Below are 14,910 nucleotides of genomic sequence, written 5' to 3' on the forward strand. Positions count from 1 at the left end.
GTTTAAAGCAAGGAGGAAAAACAAGGAAGCCATTCATGAAGAAAATTGCTCGGAACGCAAACCAAGGGTTGCTCCTTTGGCTCTGAAAATATGCTAGATGGAACGGCGTCGAAAAAATAAGCGATCTAGGCTTTTGAATCACTCCAATAGGAGTCCGGATGAGAAAATAACGTCCGTTTTACAATCCGAGGTCAAACAAAGAAGCTGTTCGGGAATCCGCGCGTCCCGAGAAGAAGACGCTCGTCTTCCCCAATCCGCCCGGATTGTCCCCAATCCGCCCGTCTTCTGGCTGGGAAAAACAAAAAAATTCACTGGAGGAGAATCCGCCCGTCTTGCATTAAATCCGCTCGGATTCCCTTGCTACAATCCGAGCGTCTTCTCCCAAATCCGCTCGGATTGCCCCACTGAATCCGCTCGGATTCCCTTACTGAAATCCGGCCGTCCCGACTCCCATCCGCACGGATTGTAGCACAAAGACGTTTTCATTCTTCTAGCAACGATAAGAGAAGCCCTTCTCTCGGACAATCCCGGAGTCTCCTTGCTCAACTTAAAAAGTGTAATTACTAGTTTAGCCCTTAGTTAACCCTAATGCATCCTCCCTAATTTCCACTATAAATACTCCATCTTTGTAATTAATCAAGCATGAACTTTTAGGGTAGAAAATCCTTCTTTAGATTAGATTAGGAGTAGATTAGAATAGATTACTCTTTAATCTTTCCACAAATTACACATTAATCTCTCTTTAATTATTGTTCAAGTTTATTATTCAAGTTTATTATTGGGTAATTGAAGATTATTGGGTTATTATTGGGAGATTGACAACCTTCCATCAATCATCAAGTTTCTTCTATTATTCTTTGCATTATTATTTGGATCACCTCAAGTTTGGTATAATTCCTTTACTCTTTAATCTTTATTGTTTATTTCCTCATTCTATTATCATGTTTACACTTGTTGTTGTGTTTGACACCATTAATGACATGTTCTCCATGATGATGAGTGAGTAGTCTTTTTAGCTAGGATTAGTGGGTAATTGGGGGAAACAAACATGGGATTGATTCATGCTTAATCTAATATGTTCACATGATTAAATTGCTTGCTTGTTGTGATGTCAACTTTATGCACATGTTGTGTTTGATGAAATGCTAAGCCTATGAATCCTTGCATTTACAACCATCTCTTATCTACTCAACTTGACTTGTAAGACATAACCCAACTCGAGTCTTGTTAGACCATGCATAGAAGTTGATTAGGAGGAAAGTAAGTCGACTTGTAGGTGTTGTACAATCTAATCGATTCGGCTCCGGGACCCAACTCTTCCTAAGAACCGTAAGACATAACCCAACTCGGTTCCCCCACAACACTAATTGCTTGCAACCTTGTAAACATGTTTGTATGATCGACACCATGAATCCCCTATGACCCCATGATATCCTAGCACTTTTAATCAATTGTTTACACCTTTCCTTTTATTGCTTGTTTTACTATATCATTTGCATTAGTCTAGACACAACTACAAACCCAACCAAATTGTGACACTAGCATAAATTGAGATAGATAGACTTAGAACCCAAAGCACACCATCCCATGGATCGACCTCGACTTACCACTAGCTAGTTGTTTGTTGAGTATTATAAATGTGTTTGATTGGATGAGTGACGACATCGTCCACGTCAACCCTAAAGGCCTAAAACAAATAACTCCACAACTCCACTAACCCCAAGCACACTGGAAACCCCGTCAGCGACCCCCAAGCTCATACCACACCGACGACCGCTGTTGCTCAGACTCACACTTCTTTACACGGATCGTTATCGATTTTGTAACCACCACCGTCCTCACCTTTATCAGGCTAGACCCTGCCCCAACCTCGCACGACTCCTTCTTCAACACCAGTAGGTATTTATTTTTTTCGGATTTCGATTCATATTGGTATTTAATTTATAGGGTTTTCCTACCAACTGATTGTTCAACGGAGATGTTGTTGATAGTACGGTTGATGGTCTTATTTATGATAAAAAAATTTCGAAGATGGGTACTAAATGATTACCGATCCGAGTTAGGGTTCCTATTATATTGGGGCTTTTTTGCTTAACTTCTTGTTCATTAATTAATTAATTACCTCTTATATTGAATTTCCAAGGAAACAAAATCGATACTCTTTTGTTTGTTCTTATAGGCACAATGTATTAGGATCATGCCGGTGCTACTCTGTACTCTGAGTTAAAAATGGAAGCTATCTGCAAAGACCTTACTTCTAATATTTAGGCTAATCCCCGTATCCTTATTTTCTTTAACCTTCTTTTCAGTTTTTCCATTATTATTTTTATTGAGTTCATGGTTTGCTGGCGAATTGCGATCGATTCCGCCATAATATCATCTTCGTTTAGCTGTTGCCGACTCGTATCTTGTTCCTTCATTCACGAATATGTAGTTTAAGAAACAAAAAAAGGATTGTCCTGTAACTGATGATCCATAGAATGTTGCTTCAACTTCAATTAAGGTCACTGTCATGCACACAGATATTGTCAAATTATTGTCTTTTCATAAGGGCAACTCATCAGAAGCTGCGTTAATATGTCAACCAAATTATGGCAGTTCAGTTCTACCTAAACGAATGGCTTCTTTGGTGATACCTTGTCTGTCTCAGTCATTTGTTTACCTTTGATTAAAATATCATTAACAAAGAATAAAAAGATTAAAAAATATTGAGACGTAATACTCATACACAAGTATTTTTCATCATATGTGGTTTATTCATTAATAAAATTGTTTTGTTTTTTCACTCTCATAATCATGAGAGGGAGTATTCATTCTTGGATTGTTTATGTCAGACTGAATTAGGCATTTGATTGAGAGCAAATGGAGGCCATATAGTGCTTTTGTAATTTTCTTTGTGTTTGAAGTTACAACATGAGTTTTTCTTGAATAGGAATGACATGTATGTTTTGCTCGTCAGTCGTCATGCACTTGAAGAATTTGAGGTATAATACCTGCAGTTATTTTTATGTGTGAGTGTGCATGTGTATAGGCAACACACTGAGTTAGCATGTAGTAGTCTTATTTCTCTCACTATTGTTATTCTATTGTGGTTTTTGTTTCCTATCTTTCATTTGTGGACACCTTGGATGCCACTTTATCTTTCAGTAATTTCACTAGTAGAATAATAGTAACTTATACTGACAATGACTGTAACCGGTGACTGAGCTGAAAAATGAAACTCCAGCGGGCCTGTGTAATGTCTATCAATCTATGTATAGGTTATAGCATAGTTGTAACACCTTATTTTATATATGTTGTTAGATTCTAAATGTTTAAGGTGTGAACATTCAGGAAGGTGACATACAAGCTAGTTTGAACATTAAGGGAGGTGACATACAAGTGTCTAGAAGCGCCTATGAACATTCAGGGAAAGTGACATACAAGCTGGTTTCAAGATTTCAGGTACTTAATTTTGCTAATATTTAACTTAAGCTATAGCACTCAACTCTACATTAAGGATGGGAAATGCTACTGACCATAGAATATCCAAATAGGGAAGGGACGGGATGTTGGTGTAAACCAAATCTTATTGTTTTAAACAAAAGTAGCATGTGGCAAATTGACGACAGCAAACCTTCAGTCCAGAGATGTGCAACAAATTAGGCCATTGTTTCGAGTTTTTCCACATGCTTTTGCTACACTTGGAGTCACTATTTTCACATTTTTATTTTAAGTACACATTTTTATTTTTATTATATTATCTCAGTGAAAACGCCAAAAAAATTTATGCCTTACAAGTAACTTGAATTCAATGTTTATAGTCTCTTAGGTTAAATTTTAGTAAAGTTAGACGTTGGTTTAATAATGTTCCGTTTGATTTTCTTAGTAGTGGTTTTGTTAAATTTGTCATTGCAGATTTAAGAATATCAATTGACGAGATGAAGGATGTTAAAGAGGGGTAGGCTAACAACTATTTAGGGAATATGTAATGTTAATTAGTCTATTAACTAAGATGTTTATGTGATTATTTATGCACTTGGATGTATAATTTTGAATATCGACATTCTTCATTTCTCGGATGATATGCAAGTTCCTTGGTTAACATTATTTTGTATGTATTTTTTTGTGTATTTCGCTATTTGGCTTCTCAAATCTATCAATAGGACATTGCAGAGAAATTTTGGTACCAAATATTTTTTTTTTTTTTTAAAAATCTATCTATGGTGGCGGTTCTTAATATGAAACGCCACTATTAGTTCTGCTTTAGTGGCGGTTCTTTAATAACAACCGACGTCATAGTTTACTTTAGTGGCGGTTCTTTATTAACAACCATAATGGCGGTTTTGTTTAATAACCGCCACCATAGGCGAGCTATAGCGGTGGTTGTACAACCGCCGCTATAGCATATACGACCCCGTGATATACGACGCACCCAAAATCTTTAAAAACCGCCACAAAAGTTCATTTATGACCGCCACTATAGGGTTTTTTCTACTAGTGTAAAAACAATGACAAGGGAAGCCCTCAGTTCTTGGAAGTTAAAGATGGCTAAGAACCACTTGTTCAACAAGGAAACCGGGGAGTTGAACAAGAACCCACCAACAAAGAACTATCCGTGTGTCAGTCAAGACCATTGGGATAGCTATATCACTTATAGGCAGTCTGACAAGTTTAAGGTAACTTAATAATAATAAGTAAAGAAGTATACTTAGTTTAGTGTTTGGTCATGCTTACGTTTCTTGATACAATTTATTTGATGAAGGCTATCAGTGAGAGGAACAAGGCGAACATTTCAAAGAAAAAGATAGTCTATTACGGCTCCCGAGGTGGTAATAGATTGATTAAGAAGAAACTTGTAAGTACTACATAATTGTTATAGTATTAGAATAGTATGTATTTTAGTCGGATGTTATATATGTTCATCGTAATCATACATATCTTGAGAGGATATCAATGTGATGAATGAATTGTAGGCAAAGATTGGAAAATTCAGTCGTCACGACGCTTCGGTGGAAGGTCACACTCCTAAGAATAGAAAGACGAAAACTGAATATGATACGGACATCAAAGAGAAAATATTAAGTTTGAATAAATATGTCACTCCTACCACTGGTAGTCGGAGGTATATAATTGTGTGTTGCTTAATGATTTTATGTGTATGTAGAGGATTTGTAAGGAGGTACAGGAAGGAAAATGGAAGCCTGAAGGACGTGATGACATTCTTGCTAGGGCAATCGGCAAAGCAGAGCATCCAGGTCGTGTGAGAGGGGTATCGACACATGTTCGTATCAGTAAGTATTTTGGGAAAACTACTTGAAGTGGTGATGATTCCAAGAAGGTAATATATAAAGACTGTATTTGAACCAACATAATTTATAACTATATATGCTGACATGAATCCTACTACACAGCTACATAAAATTTCCAGGTTGATGATGAGAATGTTGGAAACTGGGGAAAAGCCATCAGAAAAAGAGTTGGATATGGTTCAAGAGGTCATAAAGGAAGCAGATGAGGAGGAGAAGGAGGAGGAGGAGGAGGAGGAGGAGCAGAAGGAGGAGCAGAAGGAGGAGGATGAGGAGGAGGAAAAAGAGGTAACAGTATTTATGTCTTATATATATACAATGTGATATGATTTGGAAAATCAGTACGTGTTATATGGACAAGTGTTAATGTACAAAAGGAAGCTGATGAGGAGATGGCAAGGGAGAAGGAAATGGCAATGGAGACTCAGGTGGGAGCCAAGGATTGATATCAGGCAGTTGAAGAGGAAGAGGAAGCCAGTAAGGCCGTGACAAAGGGAGAGATTGAGGTAGTTGATGATCAGACGTTCTTCTCTACACCGAAAAAGGTAATAGCTGCTAGTTTATAATTATTCATCTCAGTACACGTTTTTTACTTATTAAATTTATTAAAGGTAGTGAATGTATGTGTACTAATTGATTAAAGTTGTCGTGAAGGGCGATTGCGAGGTGCTTTGTCGTCTTTTCAATTTACAGGGGAAACAGAAAGTTGTTGTTGCCAGGTGATACGTGTTCGCATACGAGCGGCTTCAACAAGTTAAGGTTCATGGTATAGCCGTTTGTCACAATTGCAGTAAAGTAGAAGTGTCCCAATTATATAAAGACGAGTATGAGGAAGTACAAGTACCATTTCCTACTGAGAAGGTCACGTATTTGAAAGAAGCCCTGAGCTCTTATGTGCAATGGCATAACAACCTCATCAATGTTGTTATCCCCGAGGTACCTATACGCAGACGTTAATTATTACTTGTGCTTTAAATATATTAGGGTACAAATATTAACACATCGTAAGTACTTTAATCTTTACATTTGCAGAAGTTAAGCAAAGTCACGGCAGCAGCTGAAGCAATTACTACTACGTCAACGGAAGTTGTTGCAGTCAAACCTTCTTATGATTCCTATTATGAATCGTGTGACTATAAGAAAAAAATGAAAACTGCTTTGCTGATGGCTTTGCACAACCTGGCTGTACAGAAGTCACCTAGAGGGGATGTAGTCATGATTAACATTGAACAGGAAATTATGGGCGTAGTTGATGTAGCCAAACTAGACCCGAAGCAACTGATGGAATTCGTCGACCTTGACAATTTAGATGTTGTTCACATTTTGATTTGGATGAAGTAAATTTTATTAATAAAACTATTTAGTCATTTTCATTTACGAATAATGATGTTTGTTTAAATTATCAATTACAATAACATTCTTTGTTCCATGTGGCGTAATAGGTCCATGAATAATCAGATCGCCGAGAATATGGTCCCATTTCATGCCTACGGATTGTTGAGTCCTAAGGCGTTCTCTGTGCACAGAATTTCATACAAAGAACAAATCAATAGTATCGCTCGTCGGTTGATGTCGTCCAAAAAATTATGGCATGCCCCCTACAATGAGAATATGTATGTATAGTAGATGATTATTGTAAAGAATCACGGTTCTATAAATTTATTACTAACATGCTTAAATGCTTGTAAATGAACGAACAGTTCAATGTCCCAAACTGAATAGGAAGCATTGGGTGTTACTGGCAATCCAAGTGGAAACAAAAACAGTGTACTGGATTGACTCTCGCAAAAGCGAACCCTCTGACAGTTGTGTAAGGATGATAATGAGTAAGTTTACAACCTTCAATAATGTCATTTGTTATTGTATGACTTGAGACATATATATGCAAATAATAATGGCATGTGTGTATATTTATGATTTAGTGTTTTTGAAGCAAAAAAAAGATTATGTCCACTCGGAAAATATGAAAGCGACGTTGTTCCCAATTTTATCACGCCATTAGTAAGTGTATTCTTAATAATTACTCGAATCATTTAATTAATGTTTATGCGAGAGGTTGATTATCTAATTCAGCTGATTTGTGTGTGATTTATATAATAGTCTCCTAAAGCACCTGTTGGAGTAGTGTCCTCCACAATGAGTGCGTTTACATATTAAATCTCGTAAAAGGAATATCAGGGATTTATCTTTTTATTTGTCAGCTAGTCATCGTTAATCGGTAATGATTGGCTGATTAGAGTTTGACATTACTGTCGTGTGACGGCGGTGATGAGCTGATCCGTTTAGGTCACACCTATAGGATGACGCCCAAATAGAATAAATTAATTATTTGTATGAGATACGAGATAATTAATTCCTTGTATGATTTGACTTAGTTAGTCACATAAATGTATTATTTGATGACGGGTTACGAACTCGGGAAAAGGAGATTTATTATTTAATTATGTGATATTAAATAATTAATAAATGAATTAAAATTTATTAATTAATTGTTAATTAATTAATTTTATACCATATGTGTATATGTTTTAATGTGAAATTAATTAGCTATTAAATTATACAAGAGGTTGTAAAATTAGCTAAGTGGGATATTATTGACACATTGTATGTTGATAAAATAGTCATTGGTAGTTAATTTGTATTATTTAAGTGTTAAATAATAAAATTAATATTTAATTATATAAGATAATTAAATATAAGACTTATAAGCATTTGTGGGGCAAATGTCGAAAATCGAAATGGACCCAAAATGGTCCATATGGACTGATTTTTTAGGGCATTACAAGTGTTCATTTGGTGGCATTTTCCACTCATAATTGTCCCCCCAAATTGCCTATAAATACCACCAAACTCCACCATTTTTTGTTGTTGGAAAAATTGGAAGAAAAATTGGTCTTTTCTTGTTGTTTTGGAAGGCTCACTTGGAGCTTTTAAAGACCATTTTTCATCTTATTTTGTTCATCTTAAAATATTTAAAACACATATAAATTAAACTAATAATATTATCAAAGTAATAATATTATCTATTATATCAAATATACAATAAACAAGGTTTACTACTACATATACCTAGTTAGTATTTTAGTAGTATTTTGGGTTGATTCTTGGGTGCTTCCATAGGAGACCATATATTTTGGTGGTTAGTTGTCTTGGAGGATCATCCATTTTCATAGCTCAAGAACAACATCAAGGAAGGAGTCCTTGAGTTGTGCCCAAAACTTACCTTATACAATGTAAGGATTTTCTTGTCTTAAGATGGCTTAATACCATTTTTCTTGCTTTTATTTGCATGCATGTAGATTTAGACCACATTAAATTAATTTGTAATTTTAATATCATAAGATGAGTATTAACATGGTCTAAATAACTAACAAGTGGTATTAGAACATTGTTAAATACATGCATGTTGTCTTAAGACGATTTTAGTAATTTATGAGATAAATTAATAAAATTGATATTATGTTACTAAAATTAGTTTTATCACATAATATGGTCTTGCATATAAATAATCTTGTCTTAGGATGATATGGGACGAAAATTTGATATTTGTTAAATTTTTCCACTCTTTATAACTTAAAATGACATAAAATTGAGTAAAAATGCATTAAAATTAATTAAGAGTTAATTAAATTAGGTTGCATGGTAATTTTAGGCATATTTATTTATAAATAACCACATTCATGTTCTATTTATGAGATAAGTAGATACTTTAAGTTAATGTGATTAATTTAGATAGTTTATTGATTTTTATTTGATAAAAATTGGTAAATAATGGTTATTTTGTAAATGAATATTGATTTAATTTTTGGGCACGAAATTTTTGAATTTTTAGCTCCACGAAATTGTTTTAAAGTGTACAATTTATTTTAAGTCATTTTAAATTTTATGGTTTGATTTAGAATTAAATCGTAAAAATTGTGGTTTTACCGAGTAAATTATGAAATTGTTTTAAATAAATTTTAAAATCAAAATTTTCACATGCATGTCCTTTTGGTGAAAGACCAGAATGTACAAAATTTTAAAATTTATTTTTCCATAAATTTTAAAATTAAATAGAATTTTTCCATAATAATTGTGAATTATTTTGTCTTTTTGTCATAATTTATGCTTTAAATCCCATATAACTTCAACATAATTGTTCAGAATGATTATTTTTATATTAGACCAGATTAGTATCATTAGCATATCTTAAAATTATTTTAAGAATTGATTATGAATTTTTATTGGTAAAAATTCCGTCAAAACAAGCTCAATTGATCGTTGTTGGTAAGTAAGACGATTTGGCATGTCATAAATTACATAATGCATTTTTTCTTATTCATTTAGATGAATATTTATTTTTAGCATTATAATTATGTAATTTTTTTCCTAATATGGCCATAGGTAGAAATTGGTATTTCCTGTAATGTAAGGGAATATCAATTTGTTTTGTAATTAATTGTGATTTCGTATCGCCTAATTTGTAATTAATTAATATTTTTTATTTTAATTTTATTACAAATTGTATAATAAGGTATTGCTATGTAATTTAATTATTAGTAATTAGATGAAGCATCTAAAGACGGAGTTTTCATGAAGACGGTCTTTTCGGAAAGGCGTTCCGAAGTCCTAATGAAGGAGGCCAATTTATGAAGACTCAAGGGACCAAGGAGTTGGTTTCCGAAGTGTAATAATTTTAGTTAATTAGAATAACTAGGTGGCCATATTCGGACTTGTTTGTTTTAATTCTTATATGCATTCATGCCAAATCGTCACTATATGTTTTTATTTTGTTGTGATCGATTTAATCATCTAGCATTCACTAATTTTGTTCACTTAAAGGTGATAGACAATTAAATTCATAAGATCTGTCACATTTGTTTAAAATTGAGATTAAGCCTTACCAAATAATAGCACCTATGAATCCCTTCTTCATTAGAGGTAGGTTCGGATCACCGAGGTACACTCTTTTTACGTTGGGCAAGTAGGGTAATAAAAGTTATTACGCGTGAAAATTGGTTGGACTCAACGGGATAAATATGGGTTGAATCGGTCCACCGTGCCCATATTTATTCTGGGGCAAAAAGATAGATTTTAAGAAAATCCATCAACCAAGAGTTCTAGTAGTAGAATCAGTCAGAATGTTGACTCACCAAATTTATATAAATATGGGTTGAATCGGTCCACCGTGCCCGTGTTTACATAAAATTGGATCTTGGAATCATTTATATAATTCAATGGGAGATCATTATATAAATGGGAACTTGTTAAAATAGTTTCACAAGTTGAAAAAAATTTTAGACGATAAATGTTAATCTTTCCTTTATTTCCTTTGCAGTAATCACGATAACTTTTACTACTGAAACCGTCACCATAGCTAGAGATTCATGGCTACGTTCTTTTATGGACAAATATGTATTAAAAGCCGACGGTAGTAATTTTAAAGATTGGGAGGAACAACTTCGATTAGCTGCCGCAGGTGATGGCAAATTACGCTACCTTGTCGATCCCTCTCCCCCTTCGCCTAGTACTAGGGCCACTGCCGATGTAAGGGAGGCTTTTTCAAATTATCAAAAAGAATCTGATGCAATTAAAAATGTTTTGATTTTTTCAATGGATCCTGCTTTACAAAGACAATGTGCCAAGTTTCGTGATGCATATGAAGTATTCTCGAGGCTTTCAACTATGTTTTCTCAAGCCCCGAGAATAATTCAATATGACACCGCAGTTCATTTTCTTTGAGGATAACCTCAAAGATGGTAAACCTGTAAGTTCACACAAACTTAAAATGATTGAGTACGTAGAAACTTTAGAGGTGTTAGGATGTAAGATCCCCGACGAACTAGTGGTGGACCGAGTGCTCCACTCTCTCTCACGTCAAATGATTTACCCAATTTAGGGTAAATTATAATATGACAAACACGAGAAAGAGTTTACATGAGCTCCATTCTCTGCTTGTGCAAGCAGAGAAGGACATGGGATTGAGTGGGAGTACAAGGAAAGATGTGCTTCCAATTAACGTGAAGGGGAAAAGGCAGTTTAAGAGGAACACATGTAAGAAGCCCGTTCAGGTGGTGGGAAAAGGTAAAGAAATTGCGAATTGCTCTACCAAGCCAAAACCTATAAAGGGTAATCCTCTTAAAGATACTTGTAATTATTGTAATAACAAGGGACATTGGAGGCATAATTGCACGAAATACTTGGATGACATCAAAGCTGGCATTGTGAAGCCAACATGTAATTTCTTAACCAAATCTTTTATGATAGACATAAATTATACTTTAAATACAACTTGGGTATTAGATACTCGTTGTGGTTCTCATTTGTGCAATCATTTGCAGGGCCTAAAAAGCATAAGAAAGCTAAACAAGGGTGATGTCGATCTCCGAATGGGAAACGGGTCTAAAGTAGCTACCGTCTCAGTAGGAACTTATGTACTTAGTTTAGCTTCAGGGCTGGAGTTGCATCTTAATAATTGTTATTTTGTACCAACGCTATCTAGAAATATAATATCCGTATCTGTGTTTGACACAGAAGGGTTTTCCTTTGTAATTAAAGACAAGTGTGGTACTTGTTCCCTTAATGGGATTGTATAAAGTCAACCTACATTAATGAGAAACGCATTAAAAGACTAGTGTCGACTGGTATAATTAAACCTTTTGATTTCGAATCATTTGGTACATGCGAATCTTGTCTTCTTGGCAAGATGACTCGTTCACCTTTTCTAGGAAAAGGATCTCGAGCTAGTGAGTTGTTGGGTTTAATACACACCGATGTATGTGGTCCAATGACATCGACTGCTAGAGGTAATTATGACTATTTCATTACTTTTACCTATGACATGAGTAGATATGGGTATATCTACTTAATGAGGTATAAAAGTGAAGCTTTTTATAAGTTCACAGAGTTTCAGAATGAAGTAGAAAACCAATTAAATAAGAAGATTAAAGCATTACGATCAGATCGTGGTGGGGAGTATTTAAGCAATAACTTTAGAGATCATCTTAAGAACTACGGTATTGTATCTCAGTTAACTCCTCCTAGCACACCACAATTAAATGGTGTGGCTGAAAGGAGGAATCAAACTTTATTAGATATGTTTCGATCGATGATGAGTCAAACAGAATTACCTAAGTCATTCTGGTGTTTTGCCATTTTATCTGCGGTACAATCACTTAATAAAAGTCCCACTAAAGCAACTGACAAAACTCCATATGAGATATGGAAAGGGAAAGTCCCGAATCTGCGATACATGAAAGTATGGGGTTGTGATGCTTATGTCAAGAGCAAGTCTGACGATAAGCTTGCACCTCGTTCTGAAAAATGTATTTTTGTAGGCTACCCTAAGGAAACTTATGGATATTACTTCTACAATAGTAACGAGAATAAAGTGTTTGTTGCTCGTGAAGCTGTCCTTCTAGAAAAGGAGTTTATTTCTAGAAGACAGAGTGGGAAAAAATTTGAACTTGATGAAGTTCAAGAGCCACAAACTGATGTAATAGTGCAGGAAGATGTTCCTTCAACGTCAGAATCGGTTATTATTCCTGCTGAACCTAGGAGGTCAGAAAGGGTTAGTCGCCTGCCTGATAGATACCTTGGTATTATCGAGGAAGATGGTGACTATGAGGTTTTACTTTTAGAAAGTGATGAACCCAAGACCTATAAAGCAGCTATTACGAGTTCTGACTCTAAGCTATGGCTCAAGGCCATGCAATCCGAAATGGATTCCATGTACGATAATTAGGTATGGGACCTGGTTGACTTACCTAAAGATGTTTGACCTCTTCAGTATAAGTGGATATTCAAGATTAAAATCGGCATGGATGGACAAAAGGATGTCTACAAAGCTAGATTGGTGGCAAAAGGTTTCACTCAGGTTCATGGTTTACACTATGATGAAACTTTTGCACCAGTTGCTATGCTTAGATCTGTTCGGATAATGTTAGCGATTGCTGCATTTCATGATTATGAGATATGGCAAATGGATGTCAAAACCGCTTTCCTGAACGGGTTTCTGGAAGAGGAAGTGTTCATGACACAACCTGAGGGTTTTGTGGATCCTAAAAATCCTAACAAAGTATGCAAACTTAATAGATCCATGTATGGTCTTAAGGAATCGTCAAGGAGTTGGAATCATCGTTTTGATCATGTTATTTAACAGAATCACTACTACAAATACAGGATAATACAACGGCCCTTTAACAACGCTTATTCACGAAAATCATCAAAAGACGTTGTAGAATGGATGGCGCGAATTTTTCAAAACTTAGTTACAACGGTTCTGTGTTGTTAACCGTTGTTATTGGTTTTAACAACGGGTCATACTTTCAAAACCTTTGTTAATATAAAAACTAATTACAACGGTTGAATCTGTAATATATTTTAACCGTTGTTAATAATTTGGCTCAAAATTAGTGAAAAGTAATTACAGCGGTTTGTTTAGAACCCGTTGTTATTAGGTTGTAACAATGGTTGTATACTGAGTAACCGTTGTTATTAATGTAATGACATATCTTAAGAACAACAGATTGCTTCATTTTGTTATACGCTACAAAACACAAACACAAGCTAATACTGCTACTATATCATCCTCCATTCCTCCCTGACCGTCTCTCTGTCTTCATCTCCGTCACTGTTGTCACTGTCTTCTCTCCCTCATCATGTTTATCAATCAGGTATATATGTTTCTTAGCAACGCTTATAAATATAGGATTTTTTGGGTTATTATCTAATTTGTTGATAATTTAGCTTAATTGCTTTCCTGAATTTCGTTTATTTGTTTGCCTATTATTGGATTTTCTGAATTAGTTGCCTATATATTACTAATGTAGAAAAATGACTCGAACTTGGATGATTGATGCAAATATGAGTGACCGCAACTATAAGGATGGTTTAGCTGAATTTTATTAAGTCGTTTCGAACAATTTGAAAGGTTCTTCTAGTATTGCATGTCCTTGTGAAAGATGTGGTAATATTAGCTATATGGTTTTTCCGGACGTTAAAATACACCTAGAAAAGTGGAGATTTAGTCGATCCTATACACGTTGGATTTTTCATGGGGAACCATTAGAGGACGAGAATAGCTCTAAAGAAGATGATGTTGAGGTACACGAAAGGCTAACTGACGATCCTGAGTTTGCCGAGTTTTTTGAGTTGGAAGAGTTGGAAGCAGAGAAGTTGAATGTTGGGTCTATAGATAATGAAGAGAATAATGATGAGTCGAATGCTTTTGAAGACGTAGGTGATGACACTATTAATTGGGATGACCTTAACAACATGTATGAGAAGTTGTGTGAGTCTGAAGCACCTTTGTATCCTGGTTGTAAGTTCACAAAAATGTCGGCTGTGGTGAAGTTGTATAATAACAAGGGGGCAAATGGGGTGAGTGACACGTGTTTCACTAGTTTTTTAGCCTTGATAAAAGAGTTGCTTCCAGATGGTAATGTTCTACCTGTTAAGACATATGAGGCGAAAAAACTAATAAGAGGACTGGGTATGAAATTTGAGAAAATACATGCATGTCCAAATGATTGCATATTGTATCGGAAATTATATCAAAACTGAACCAATTGCCCTAAATGTTTGGAGTGGCGTTATAAGGATAAGGAAGGGATCCCGGCTAAGGTGTTTTGGTATTTTCCAT

At 35.0% G+C, this 14,910-nt stretch overlaps 3 long non-coding RNA genes across 4 annotated transcripts; all 3 read left to right on the forward strand.

Annotated features, from left to right (window-relative positions):
* Positions 1-1,681: 1,681 nt before the first annotated feature.
* LOC141642867 (uncharacterized) lies at positions 1,682-4,095 on the forward strand. 2 transcript variants are annotated; one of them, XR_012543496.1, is made up of 3 exons: positions 1,682-1,899; positions 2,180-3,444; positions 3,898-4,095. It is a non-coding gene; the product is annotated as an uncharacterized LOC141642867 (long non-coding RNA). The 2 variants fall into 2 exon arrangements; XR_012543497.1 differs by having other exon boundaries at positions 1,682-1,895.
* A 651-nt stretch (positions 4,096-4,746) lies between these two features.
* Positions 4,747-5,504, forward strand: LOC141629997 (uncharacterized). The gene is made up of 3 exons (XR_012537400.1): positions 4,747-4,837; positions 5,147-5,320; positions 5,394-5,504. It is a non-coding gene; the product is annotated as an uncharacterized LOC141629997 (long non-coding RNA).
* Positions 5,505-5,677: 173 nt separating this feature from the next.
* On the forward strand, positions 5,678-6,646 carry LOC141630001 (uncharacterized). The gene is made up of 3 exons (XR_012537402.1): positions 5,678-5,833; positions 5,943-6,224; positions 6,321-6,646. It is a non-coding gene; the product is annotated as an uncharacterized LOC141630001 (long non-coding RNA).
* Positions 6,647-14,910: the final 8,264 nt, after the last annotated feature.

The sequence above is a fragment of the Silene latifolia genome, chromosome 2 (assembly GCF_048544455.1).
Source record: "Silene latifolia isolate original U9 population chromosome 2, ASM4854445v1, whole genome shotgun sequence".
NCBI lineage: Eukaryota > Viridiplantae > Streptophyta > Magnoliopsida > Caryophyllales > Caryophyllaceae > Silene > Silene latifolia.